At 47.9% G+C, this 14,950-nt stretch overlaps 1 pseudogene; it reads left to right on the forward strand.

Annotated features, from left to right (window-relative positions):
• Positions 1–6,188: 6,188 nt before the first annotated feature.
• LOC144163765 (uncharacterized) lies at positions 6,189–9,140 on the forward strand (annotated as a pseudogene).
• The last annotated feature ends 5,810 nt before the right edge of the window (positions 9,141–14,950 follow it).

Here is a 14,950-nt window from a genome sequence, read left to right on the forward strand (position 1 = left end):
CATGAGTCATGACACCGAACAGTATACGTGCATTAACGCGTCAGAAGGCCATCGAAATCATATAGGTGGCATTCAATGAAAAGTTTAGCGGGTGATTTCGCCACCTGGCAACCATGAAAACCGCCATATCAGTGGACAGCGTGCCAGCGCTTGCGCTTTGCGCCCGCATCTCGAAGAAAAAAAACACCGGCGTACGTCGTCTGCTGCGTTTCAGCCCGATTATCGGCAGTGGCGTCAACAGATGTAATATTAACCACACTAACATTGAGTGGTGGCGCTCTACCTACCCTTCAGCACTTTGAATCCACTGAGGAGGAAACCACGGCTGCGAACAGCGCGTATAAGCAGCATAAGTCCGACGATGCAGTTGGCTGCCGCCGCGGATGTCGACGCAAGTGCACCCGCAGCTTATCCGCGACATTATCTCTGGTTAGTGCCCTCTAATGCGTGGTTGAGTACAAAAAAGGAATAAGGAATAATTTTTTTGTAGAAATGGTTCATGCGTACACCTATTTAGCGCTGGCTTTCTCGTGCGCTAAATGTTTCTCACTCAGCCAAACAACTCACGTCTGACATACAGCGCGGCGGCTGCCCATCAGCGGATCTGCGGCGGCGATGGGCAGATTGTGCTGTGCTGCACTCAACAGCACTTGTAGTCGAGGTATTACTTTGCGTTACCCGCCGCGGTGGCTCAGTGGCTAAGGCGTTGCGCTGCTGAGCACGAGGTCGCGGGTTCGATTCCCGGCCGCGGCGGCTGCTTCTCTGATGGAGGCGAAAAGCAAAAACGCCCGTGTGTACGAGATTTCGCCGCACGATAAAGATCTCCAGGTGGTCAAAATTAATCCGGAGCCCTCCGCTACGGCGCGCCTCATCGCCTGCGTTGCGTCGGCGCGTTAAACCCCACAATCCATCCATTACTTTGAGTTCAGTGGGCAACAGTTTGTAGGCAAATGGGCAAGTACTTCGTGCGCGTCTGGCGATGGGCAGATTGTGCTGTGCTGCACTCAACAGCACTTGTAGTGAGGTATTACTTCGCGTTCAGTGGGCAACAGTTTGGAAATGATGCAGTTTCTGCTGTCAAACGGGCCACTGCGCTCGCGTTCAAACTTTTTTGCCACGACCGGCTCGCACTCGCTCGTGGGTGTGCGCGAAGGCTGGGGTTGAACTGCAGATAAGGTTGTCGCACTCATGAGCGGAATCATGACTTTACGCGTGGCCAACGCTATCAATGTACAACTGACTATTGAATCACTCGCACGCGCCTTGCACGGAAACACAAGGTCCCGTCGAAGCCCGCGGCCTGCCTTGCCGCCATGAAGGAATGGGGATGATGGGGCCTGGTCTTACGGCCATGCGCACAGCATCGCCTTGGCAGCAGACGCTTGGCCACAGATATGGCGCCGCACTCGCATGTTTGCCTGAATGCATTCCGCGCCATCGAATACCGTCTATTCCTAACTCAGCCCGCAAACAAAGAATTAATTGTAGGGTGCCGCACAGCTGGAGATCAGCGGCGTCATATTTCCGAAGTTAAAAGCAATCCCGCCATTACAACCATCACAGATAGCGGCTCCTCCGACAAATATCCAGCAGCAAGTACAAGTTACGCCACTGATTGCCACCTTACGCGTTCTCCAGTTAGACAGGGAAGCCCGCTTTCAGTGCTGCGCACAAGACCCTGTGTTCAGTCAGTTCTGCTCAACTGAGCGTTGGCGGGTGCGAAAGCGCCGGCAGCGGCGGGCGCTCAGCTGATAAGCAGCTGACTATTGCGCGCCGGTTTTTGCCAGCTCCGCTCCTCGCCACTCCTCCATGCGAGACGGTTGGCTTTCCCGCATGGCCTGGAACTCAAGATGGCGGTTGGACGCCCAGGTATGCTCCCCTAGGGGAGCTATATGCAGGAACTCCAAGTACAAGCCCAACGCAGCCCCCCAAACAAGTGTACTAAAGCAACTGTTTTGCCTGTCAGCAGCCCAAAGCGACAGCGCATCACCTTGCTAATGGCATGCATGGAAGGAGCAGCAACAGCAAGTTTCGCCCGGCGTGTGTGGCAGATAAGGCGCAAACTTGGTCGCGATTTAATCTTTCTTTCTTTTGTTTATTTTATTCTGGCTAACTCAGAGGCAGCCTGTTTTAGGGCAGTGTTTTACGATACGACCGGGAGCGCCGTCACGCGGTATTAATCATATTTCGCAGGTTTTATTCATCCTTCAGAATAAATAAGTAATCTATTAGTTCTTCGTTGATAATACAGCAGTTAGATGACTCTCGTGGGTACCCACTCTCGTGGGTACCCACGCGGATCTCACCTGGCGGGAATTTTTTCTCCACTTTCTTTCTTTCCAAACTCTTTAACTGTTTCAATGACCTACGACAACCCCCCCCCCCCCCCTTTGCTTTCCGAGGTTTTTTCGGCTGCTAACCCTTATTTCTGGGTTATCTATCTATCTATCTATCTATCTATCTATCTATCTATCTATCTATCTATCTATCTATCTATCTATCTATCTATCTATCTATCTATCTATATATATATATATATATATATATATATATATATATGTGTGTGTGTGTGTGTGTGTGTGTGTGTGTGGGTGTGTGTGTGTGTATTGAGAGGACAAGCTTCACCGGAGAGACCGATGTTCGGGGCGACCGTTTAATGGAAGCGTCGAGCGAGGAACGCGCGTGTGCACACCATGATGATGAGAATTTACAGATATTGGCCGCGAGGCCCACCACTGGAGAGGCCGGCGCTGCGATCGTTTTGACGTCACTTGTAGGATAACCGTTCCTATCTTGCTGCGTAGTTGGCTTGCAGCGCATGACACTTCGCTTAGGAAGCGCGTTCTAAAAGTATTTTCGTGTTAATTTCCTTCGTTTGAAGTTAATTCTCAGTGCGTCAAGCGCAGTTCGACCTAATGACCTAATGGTGACTGTATAACCGTGTCAACTGTGGTAGATTATCCGCAAACACCATGAGCAAGGTGGTGTATTACGCATGCGACCGAAACATAAGCAGCGGCTTGTTTCCTCGATCAACAATGTGGACTACGACGATCGCCGAGTGAAGTTTCTAGATTTCCCTTTATTGCAAGAAATGTATAAAAGAGGAAATCGTGAAGCGTTAACTGCTCGCAGAAGCACACGCACCTGCCGCGCCTGCCCGCACAGCCGGCGGTGCGGCTCGAACCGACGCAGGTCGCGGCAGCAACAACTTGTCGCCGCTTTTTAAAATCACACAAGTCGTGGAAAAGAAGTTCCAGATTGGTGAAAGTCGATGTTAGTGTGATGAAAAATTCTGATACGTAGTGTCATCAGCTGTGGTTTTCAAATCGATGCTGAAATATCTGCCTCGATTTACGCCGACCGGCCGCGGAGGTCGGTCCCGGCAGCGCCGGCCCGTTCACGCACGGTGCGGCGAGCGGCCGAAGGATGGCTATGCTTGCGCGCAAGAATCGGCCGAGGCCGTGCAGGTATCTTGATCGTCGATCGCTTCAATGGAAATCACCGCGCTTGCAGAGTTCCCAGCATGGTGAAACGTTTTGTTAGGGACTGTCACTCGTAACTCTAACGGCGATGAAATATCCGATTACGTGAATCCGAAGCCGGCTGCGAGCTGTTGGCGAAGGCCCTCCCGTCGCGCACGCGCGTGTTGCATTTGGGTTCCTCTAACTTCTTGGGGGCCCCCAACGCTCGGTTCTCCTATTCTACATATCCGCATTACCCGAAATCATTAACGACGTGTTTCTCCTCGTACGCAGCCTCGCCTTCTGTGAGCAGTCGTGAGTTTCAAAATTGATGCTTGAGAAATGCCGGCTTACTGTAAACATACAAAACACGCTACAATTATAAATTACCCCTCCGAGCACCTAATGAAAACTAAATATAGCCTTGTCCGAACCCGCTCGAAGGCGTTAAAAACTCGCGTTCATACCGTTCATACATTGCGGACAAGTCGCGAAAAGTAAACATGAGCCGTGCAGAGTTCAGGCTGCGGCAGTGATCGTTAATCAAATCCGGGCAGAACTATAAAAACATCGTAGGGGAAATAGGCACTTACTAAGCCAAACTGCAGACCATAACAATACTTTTAAGCATTTGCGGCGAAGCAATCTGATCACCGTTCTCGCGTCATTCATTTACCGGGCAATACGAGCAGTTCGCGTGGTGAGATCATAAGTGAGCGACGCTTTTTCGTCGCTGTTACAAGGTGTTTGCTTGCATACACATGTCCCGTCACAAGTATTTCATTATGAATTTACAGCGTACTTTTCTCGGCATCAGTTGCATCGTGTTAGCTGGCTGCGTATGTAAGAGCTGTGGGTCGCGATGGTAGCAACTACCTAAACGCGGCGGTGTCGCCGGGAACTGATGGCTTGCCCAAATTATTTGGTTTACAGACAACTTTTTTAGTAATTTGCATCAAATCCACAAGGAGCGCGCGAGACGGTGCCCACAAGAAAAAAACACGCTTCCGCATACGCACGGGAAATCTGCTGTAGCAGCCGACAACACGATTCGGCGTCCTACAAGTGACGTCACTCGTAGGTGGCGCCACGGTATGTCCTCGAGGCCAATAAGCACGACGTGCTAGAGCAGGTTCGCTAATGATGATAACAATATACAGACGAAGAGGAAGCACTGATGGCAGTCCGAAGATCCCACATCAAGAGCGACTGTGCCAACTGGTGCCAGTAGATTGACCAAGGATGCTCACACTCTCCCCACCTCCGCCCCCCCCCCCCCCTTCATGCGGAGGCGGCTGCCTGGCCGCGACTCACTCTGGAGTCCGGCGTCTGAAGGGCTTGAGGCGAGATACATGAACTATTTTGACGCCACGGCGCTGACGGTCTGTTACGGGAACTGTCGGTGCTATGCGGTAGTTATTGGGGAAGTCTCTTCCAGGATGACGTAAATGCCGAAGAAATGCTGAAGGAACGTCTCACAAAGACCGTACTTCCGTTCGGGGGTCCAGAGGAGCACTTCATCACCAGGGTGACAACGAACGGAGCGATGTGTCGAGTCGTATCTTGTCTTCCTGACTTGCTGATGAGCTTCAGTGTGCAAGCGTGCTTGTTCTCGCCAATATGCGAGCCGTGAAATATACTGCTCATGAGTTGGTGCGTCGGGCGAAACAGGAGCGGAGAAAAAAAATTGCGCCAATCTACCCCGTGAATGTGTTTGGAAAGCAAAGCTGTAAACGGCACCCATAATTATTACCCATGCGACGTCACTTAAATTCACTCACATCGCTCTATAAATAGCAAAACCAGAGAGAAGTGAAATGCACTTAACCACACCATTTATTACTTCAAAGCGATATTCTTGTTAAGGTTAAACCTATGCATGAAACATGAACGGTGTTTGGTTGAGTTGTATTGGTGTAGCACAGGAGTGGAAAGTTTTTTTATAAAATAAAGTAAGCTCCAACCCGGTGTTAGACGATCTGTCTTCTCCGTCTCTGCGTCGGGGACGGAGGCGACGAGATTTGCGGCAGCGAAAGAGGAGGAGGAAGAAATACTTCTGTTCAGATTCCTGAACGGCCCGGAGTGCAGCCCTGGGGAGTGATTCCTCCTTCTGTGGGGCCGATATGCACTCCGTGCGGCATGTGTTCTGTCCACACGCTGAAGCTAGGTAGGTATAGAGGGCCTGGACAGCAGCATCTCCTATTGCTCTTGTTGGGTAGTTGACGGAAAGAGAGGAGGGTGCACAGGGCTTACGTCGCACACCCCGAAAACGGGGCGGAGTGTTCCTGCTTCTGAGCAAAATTTACATTCAGCGTCGTAGCGATTCAGATACATTAAGTGAAGACGCGTAGTCTATGGCAAGGAGCGCGGATTGTATGAGCCCTAGGGTAGTTTCGTGTTCTCTGGAAAGGTCAGGCGAAGGTACGGTGTGTCTCAGAAGGCGATACTGCTGGGTTATTGCCCTGAACGTGACAAGCGGGTGACTGTCCTCGTGCAGCTCCATAGCACGGGAGGTAATAGTGTAGGCTTGTTGAGTGGGCGTATTTGTTGCACTCCTTTGAAGCGTGAGGGGTTGTCCAGATGATCTGAATGGAACCGTTTGGTGAGGGATTTTTTAGCACGTGCAGTGCAGGTCAGGACACCCAACCCAACTGGTAATTCCAATAGGGTTGCTGGGAATCGGTGACTACCCTCCGAACCCCTGGTTAAGCGATAGCCTAGGTGATGGCTGCCTCTTCTTCTGCCGCAATTTTTGGGTCCAAAGCGAGGTACACGCAAGGAGGTAAGTTCTGGAGGTAGCCACGATAATGGCGTATTGCTGCCCGCGATGTTTGGAGGCGTCTGTGTAGATAACTTCATGATCCCCACCGAGGGTGTTTAGCGCTTGAGCCCGTGCTTTTCGGTGAACCTCGCCATGTGAGGGGTTCATATTTCTAAGCAAAGGGAGCATATTTACTTTTAGTCGCTAAAAGTCCGGGAGTACGTCAAGCGGAGTGACATTCTCGGCTGCCCAGCCAATCTGGTGAAGCATGCGGTTACCCTTCGCAGTTCTGAGTCGGACCTTCTGGTTAGAAAGATGGCGTGTTATCAGCTCTTCCACAGTGTTGTGGAGCCCCGTGCTAAGCAGCCTTTGTGTGGACGAACTCATGAGAAGACCAATGGCCTGCTCGACCGCCTTTCTAATCATTATATAAAGCATCTCTATGTCTTCCTTGTCGGGAAGAAGACAGGGGGGTGACGTAAGTAACTCTCGAGAGGACAAAAGCTGACGAAGTCATCCTGCTGGAGGAGGAGAACCCAGCAGCCTTGGCGTCCAGACGAGTTATTGAGGGAAGACAACCAGCACAGAGCGTGGTGGTCAGTTACGATAATGAAGTGGCGGACATAAAGGTATGAGAGGAATTTTTGAACAGCCCACACCACTGCCAGACACTCTTTCTCCGTGATGGTGTAGTTTTGTTCAGCACTTGTCAGTGAACGACTGGCATAGGCAACTATTCTTTCCTTATTCTGGGCGTCCCGCTGGAGAAGGACAGCGCCAAGTCCATGACCGCTGGAGTCCGTGTGGAGTATTGTGCGGCTGTTTTCGTCGAAGTGGCGCAGAACCGGTCGAGACGTGAGAGCGTCCTTAAGAGCTTGAAAGGCTGTTTCAAATTTATTCGACCACTCGTAGGGCGTGCCAAGCTTGTGTAGAGTAGAAGCGATGACCGCGAAGTTACGCGCGAAGCGACGGAAGTAAGAGTCCCAGCCGACAATGCTCCGTAGATCTTTTAAGTGGAGCGGACGAGGGAAATCGACAACCGCGGCGATCTTGCCAGGATTAGGTTGTATGCCCACTTTGTTGACCACATTGCCCAATTCCTCAATAAATAGTCTCACTTGCAAGGCAGCATTTCATTGCTGTAAGCTGAAGCCCAGCGCGAGAAAGGCACGTTAATGCTTCTTACAGGCGCTTGAGGTGCTCGGAGAACGTGGACGAGAAGATGACAATATCGTCAAGATAGCAGAAGCACGTTTTCCATTTTAGGCCATGGAGAACTGTATCCATCATCCGTTCGAACGTGGCCGGAGCATTGCACAGCCCGAACGGCATCAGGGTGAACTCGTAGAGGCCATCAGGCGTAGCGAATGCCGTCTTCGTCTAAACCCATCTTAGTCTAACATCGTCTAAGACCATCTAACATCGGGTTTGAGCTTCCCTTAATATTATAAATAAAGTTTTCAGTTATGTGCTTTACCAACCAACCGCCGTTCATAATTTAAACATTGATTTAACCATAGAAAAGAATACCTCTTTAAAGTAATAACGGCTGTGGTTAAGTGCTTTTTTTTTCGGGTTTCACTTTTTGTAGAGTCACGTGCGTGAATTCAAGAGAAGTCGCATGGGTAATTGTTGTGGGTGTCGTTTACACTTTCCAAGGACCTTCGCAGGATGGATTGGCGCGCATTTTTTTCGAACTTTCATTAACATGGGCTCGGTAGCTGTGCGAACTCGCAGCTTAATCCGTTTTTCCTTCATCATGCAGGCACTCACGGTGCTTCAAAGTTGTTCCTGCTGTTTCTCATGCCTTGCTTCATCGGACCGTCAACAATTCCCGCCCCCTTCCACAACGGCATTTCGAACTTGAATCCCACTACCATCGCACCGCATCTAGCAGCAGCACCGCCACTGCAAACCTTGACCTTCGACCACACGTGGACTCCCCCATCAAGACAGACATCATCTGCAGCCACGACTACAAAACAACCACCCCTGTCCGCACCTTATTGTGGGCTCGGTAGCTGTGCGAACGCGTAGCCTAATACGTTTGCCTTCATAATGCAGGTCAGTAACAGAAGTGCTTTTCTTGCTAAGAAATTGTGTAATTATTTTTTAGTTCAGCTGCCGAGCCCAGGGTGCTGCGTCGTGATCTTTGTCGAGTGTGCTCAGGTCATACGCTCTTTTTTGGTTTTGGCGGGGGATGTCGAAACTAACCCTGGGCCTCCCACTGCTGAAGACCTGCTTACTGAATTGCAAAAGCAATGTGCCGGACAGGATAAGCTCATTTGCGACATTCAGGATATTAAAAACCAACCAACAACAACGGACGTAACGATAACAGATTTGTGCAAACGCATCACTGACTTTGAAAAACATTGCACTGCCCTTTCGTCCATGCGCACAGAGCTAGATGGCCTAAAGACACTCCCAATCGAAATTACTGAAAAAATTTGTAATCTGGATTCCCGTGTAGACGACAGCGAGAACCGCTCGCGCCGAAACAGTCTTATATTTTATAGCATTCCTGACACTACTAAAACTGAAACATTTTCGGACTCGGAAGAAATAATCATTCGTCACTGCTCCGACACACTCAAACTACAATTCCTCCCTCAGAAATTGAGCGTTCGTACCACCTCGGGCGCTTTTCAGAAGAACGCATTCGACCCGTTATTGTAAAGTTTCAACCATCTAAGACCAAAGAACTTATCCTTTCCAACGGCCGCAAATTCAAGGACACAGACTTCGGCGTGGGTGGGGACTTCTCCCCTGCCGTGCGTCATGCGCGCTAACATCTAATTGCTTTTGCAAGAACTAAGTCAACAGATTTCATTGTGCGCTTCAAAAACCTTCTTCTCGGAACTAAACGCTACATCTTTGACGAGTCATCGAAGTCAGTGGAAGAATTCAAATAGCAATCACCCGTCCTCGACCAAATCCAACCTCCCCCCATATTGTCCCCAAATCAGCTTTTTCGTTTTCCGTGATCATTACTGTCATTAGAAGTATCATTTCGAAGTGTGAACATGTTCCTAATCTGGTTTTGTCACCCAACAGCGACTTTATTAGATTAAACAAAACATGGTTAAGTGACAGTGTCTCTGATAACGAGGTCTTAGCCGATCTGCCTAATTTTCAACTATTTCGGAAGGATCGGAAAGATAAGAGTGGAGGAGGGGTTCTTATTGCCAGAAAACAAAAATATACTGCTCGTTAATTAACCTGTTATCTGACATTGAAATAATTTGGATTGTTTGTTCTGCTAAGCCCCAGTCAATATTACATGGCGTCCGTTACAGGCCCCCGAATAGCTGTCCTGACTTTCCTAATAACCTTAAAGGGACACTGAAGTAATATGTAAACATTGCCGGATTACTTGCGCAAATTGTAGTCCGGAGTCCCCAGGCCCTGTTTCGACCACTCTGGGCGCGTTTACGCGATTTTATTTAGTATAAAAATTAATTCGAAAATGCTGTCCTCCTCTCTTTACGCTCGCCCATTTTCTGCGGCGTTTTCGTGTGACGTCAGGAGGGGATGAGCTGGCAATTGGCTGCGCTACTGCACGGCTCACCGACCTTCCGACCGAGTCAATCGGCCCAGTGGTTTAGTCCGCCGGCCGCCGACGGGTCGTCGCGATTCGTTTGCTCAGTTGAAACGAAGCCAGGACACGTTTGTGAATGGAAGAATCTGCCTTTCTTTACTTGGTTAGTTTGTACACTGTATCTAGCTCCAAGTCAAGGTCGCTTCACACAAGCGCTGCACAAGCGCACATGCGACGCTTTGCTGACTGGTACGCCAGTAGGAAAATATAAGGCCTCTTGAAGGCGGGAGAAGAGTCAGCGAAGTCAATATAGGTACTAAGGAAATAAAATCAACTGATATTTTTACCGTACAGCGTAAACTAGGGTGCGGGAAGCACTTTTTTGCGCTGGGCGAACAAGCACAGCGGTCAGCAGCACGACTACGCATCTGCGAACGCTTTTCCGTCTACGAAATGCAATTGGTAGACGTGAGCTTTGTGGAAACTCGGGCGACGCTTACTGCACGAGCGCAATACAACAAATGGTCACCTAAGCTGCTCTAAATGCCAAAACTAATTAAAAGTGTAAACTGGTTTACAATATATACCCTATATTACCAATGGCAGCGGAGCCCGCTCCGTGGTCGATTGGGCTGAGGCGCTAGGTATGTCACCGCAAGTATTTTGCAAGTTACGAGTTCGAATCCCTGCGGGTACGTGCTTTTTTTTTGTAAGTTAACTTTTTCGTTTTCCGCCGATGTTTTCTATAATAAGTTCACCTTTTTTTGGGCCGCAATGTTCATGGCTCCACGACCTAGTTCACAAAACGCGCGCAAGCTGTCACTGGCGCTAGCGAATTCTCGTTGGCGTGCTGTTGCCATAAGCACCGACTCTTGCAGGCAGTGGGCACAGGCCAGAATGAACAGACCCTTGGCCTGGTGCGAACACGCTTTTACGATACAGGCATGACGGAGGCAAGCTCCAAATATGGGAGAAAAGCGCATGACATTTGGGCGTCTACGGGTACGCGCAGGGCGTTCATGCACTGCGTAGGTCTCGGCTAGTGAATGCTACGATTCCAAGCCGTCCTGGGAGTCTTATCTTTATGCATTTGTGCAGCTGACAACATGGCAGAAGCGCGGAACGATGATTACTGAGTTATTGAGAATGCCCACCCAACAACGCCACCGGTTGTGTTTTACAGAACCGAAACCGAAACCGAAACTTGTTTGGTTGCTCACCTTGGGCATCGTCCAATCACGGTGCCCGCTCCTCCCAACGTCACAGGTTGATAGTTAGTGCGGGCGCCGCAAACCGGGCATGGTAGTTTTTCTTCTTTCGCGCTTTGTAAAATGATTACGGATTTGTCAACCGGATAAACGATGAAAAGTGTGCTAATTTGAGCCAGTCTACGCAGTGCAAGCAAAAACGGGAGCTTGACAAATTCACTTCAGTGTCCCTTTAATGACGTATTAAACAAAGTTATAAAAAAGTATCCCAATGCCCCCGTAGTTTTGTTCGGTGATTTTAATTTTCCGGGTTATAATTGGCTTAACCAAACCATGCCGTCACAGGCCCAAGGCGAAGCCGGGGGTTTCCTGGGCCTTTGCTTAAATTTTAACCTTTCACAAATGGTAACTGCACCAACCCGCGTAACACAACAGTGTGAAAATATTTTGAACCTAATACTAACCAGTCATCCTGAGAGCATGGTCTCGATTACTTATCTCCCCGAAATAAGTGACCATCAGGTTATCCATACCGAATTTGCATTTAAACCGTTAATTCGTGAAACCACCCAGGAAACCATTCGGCTGTACGACAAGGGGAATAATGAAGCAATCAATTTGGAGCTTAACACATCCTTATCCCGTTTGGAAACTAGTTTCTATTCCCCGTCCGTCGAAGAAAACCGGACACTGCTTAAGGACAAGGTCAATGAATTGACTGACAGGTTTATTCCTAAATCCCACTTCCGCGCAAACTCCCAAAAGCCACGGTTCTCTAAAACTCTGAGAAGATTAGAAAACAATAAAAACGCCTGTTTAGATTGGCAAAAAGACTAGAAGACCCGCAAAAGTGACAGAAATACTACGCAGCTGAAAAAGCATATTTATGTGCAGTTCAAGACGTAAAGAATTCTTTTTTTCAACGTTGACTTACCAAACATGCTGACTAACAACGAAAGCAAATTTTGGCAGGTTTTGAACCCCCCCGCATATAGCCTCAATTACTCTTACCAGTGAATCAGGTAATCACCGATTATGAATGCGCTAACATCTTCAATACCGCTTTCTCATCCGTGTTTACCAAAGAAAATAACGTGTCATTCACAATACCACCCACTGTTATAGAATGTGCTATGCCAACTGTATCGTTCACTACTAATGAAATTTTGTGCGTAATCGAAAAATTAAAACTGTCTTCCTCTTCCGGGATTGACGAAATCAACTCCAAGTTCCTTAAGTATACAAAATATATTTGTGTATCTTTACTAGGCTTGCTCTTCTCACAATCATTTTCACAGAACATCTACCAGAAAACTGGAAAAACGGGAAGGTCGTTCCAATTTTCAAATCAGGTAACAAAAACTCGCCATTAAACTATCATCCCATATCCCTTACCAGTGGGCCCTGTAAAATCATGGAACACGTCATCTACACGCATATCATAAACGTTCTTGATTCAAACAGCTTTTTTTCATCCAGCACAACATGGGTTCCGCACAGGTTTCTCTTGTGAAACGCAACTGGCCTTATTTGTTTATGATTTGCAAACTAACCTGGACTGTAACTCACAAACCGATGCCGTATTCTTAGATTTTTCCAAAGCGTTCGACAAAGTACCCCATTATTGACTGTTAATAAAACTTTCCCAGTTAAATCTTTACCTTAACAAATTAAATTGGATCAGAGAAATTCTTACGAACCGCTCCCAGTCTGTTAATATCAAAACCGTACCTCTAATCCTCTTGCAGTAACGTCCGGAGTACCCCAGGGTTCGGTTCTTGGTCCCCTTTTATTCCTTATATACATAAATGACTTGCCTTCAAACCTAACCTGTAAAACCCGCCTGTTCGCTGATGACTGCGTTATATATGACTCTGTTACTGACATGTCAAAACATTCATCCCTACAAGCCAACCTAAACTGCCTCCAGGAATGGTGCGGGCGCTGGCTCACGGAACTTAACCCCAGTAAATGTAAAGTCGTTTCATTCCACCGCCGCCGCATGCCGCTCGTGTATCCGTACACAGGTAATGCCATCCCCTTAGAAAATGTTCAGTCATACAAGTATTTGGGCGCCACTCTTTGTAGCGATCTTTTATGGAACATACACGTTACTAACATAATTTCATCTGCAAATAAAACACTGGGTTTCCTTAAGCGCCATTTAAGCCTCGCTCCACAACACGTAAAAACAAGCATACAAATCCATTGTTCGACGAAAGTAGAATACGCTTAGCCCTTTTGGGACACTCGGCAATCTTCTTTCACATGCCATCGAATCACTTCAAAACCGGGCCACTAGATTTATTCACTGTTCATACTCTTCCACGGTCAGCGTATCTGCATTGAAAGCAGAATCTGGTTTACCGGTTGTAGAACTTCACCGTCGTATTGCCAGACTGTCTTTGTTCCACAAACTTTTTCATAGTCCCATGCATGCCCCACCTTATATCGTTCCCGCAACACGCATATCTCACCGCACGAGCCATTTGCTTCAAGTTGCTCGGCCACGTTCCCGGACTTTTACTTTTCTGCCTCGTCTTTTCCGCGTACTGCGCCAGACTGGAACGGCCTTCCCAGTGAAATCGCAACTATTACCTGCCCATCATCCTTCATAGAACACATAAATAAGAATTTTCTTTGTGAAATGTCTGGATTCTATGTTTATCATTATAATTACCCATCCCTTATGTAATACCCCCTTGCGGGTCTTTCAGGCAATGAAAGGAAGTGAAATGAAACGAACTCAGACGACGTCCATTTGTGGTTCAAATTAACAAACTGTTACAGCAACGTCTTTTGAATTAAAAGAACACTCTGAATTTCACTTATGTATTCATGTTGTATCTCGGGTATGCGTAATGCTTTGTTTTTGCTAAACAATAAAGAGAGAAGTACGAAGTAGGGTGCCACATTTAGGTACTTGGAATTTTTTTGCCTACATAAAAACAGTTTCAGGATTTGCTTACCTTCTGGCATGCTGCTGAATTGAAGGATCGGCGGAAAGAACTCAATTGTCGGTTTTAGGTATCTCCGGAGGGATAATGGTGTTTTAAAACAAAGCAAGCAGGCAAGAATTTCAGCTTGTAAGCTGAAATTCTTGCCTGCTTGCTCTAATGCGCTCGGCCAACGCAACAATTAAGGGAAAGAAAGCAGCTCCTGCACGCAGAGCTTTAGTTCAGTGAAAACAAAAACGACCAACACAAAGCGCAATGACTGCGAAACGGAAGCGGAAACACTACTGCGAATATCAAAACGCAATCATCGAAACCAAAACGCAGGGCCATCGCTGTACAAAAAAAGAAACTCGTTGATTTTGCTGAGCTCACCCTAACATAAAGGTTTGATATACGTTATAGTACATCATTCTTCTGCGATTATCTGTGACTTTTACGCTCTTCAAAGGTTCTCGAGCTTCCTACGCCGTGCTAGAAGGTTCACGAGCTACCGACCGCACCTGCGCTGTGGCGGGATGCCAGCGCAGACGCTGATTGGCTCCCGTTGTGGTGTGTTGTAGTGGCACATTTGTGCGTTCGCGCCTGCTCCAACTGCAAACGGCGATCGAGATCTGCGCCCCAGCTCCTACAGGAGCACAGTGAAGACTTTATCCCTGGCAGATTCCCCCGAGTAGATATATACAAACACTTCAAAAGCATCGTCGTCATCATCCTCATTATAGAACATGGATGAAAAAAATGAATCCACAATATGCTTTCCGAAATGCACAATATGCTTAGCATGGGAGCAGAATTTTGTTTGCCTCACACTTTGAGCACTTGTTTAGGAGCCAATTCATTTTGAAGCGCACTGGTTTTGAAACCATCGGAGAATATTTCTGTACTGGTAGTTCGGCCTGGTAGTAGGCAATGCACAATGCAAGTAATATCATGCACTGCCTTTTCCCATTCTAGTAAAGGTGGTCCTACGTAATTCAAGCGAATATTAAAATATGGCCAAGTACTCCGGATTTGTGAAG

The sequence above is a fragment of the Haemaphysalis longicornis genome, unplaced genomic scaffold (assembly GCF_048455015.1).
Source record: "Haemaphysalis longicornis isolate Haplotype H1 unplaced genomic scaffold, Haemaphysalis longicornis Haplotype H1 scaffold_13, whole genome shotgun sequence".
NCBI classification, from domain to species: domain Eukaryota; kingdom Metazoa; phylum Arthropoda; class Arachnida; order Ixodida; family Ixodidae; genus Haemaphysalis; species Haemaphysalis longicornis.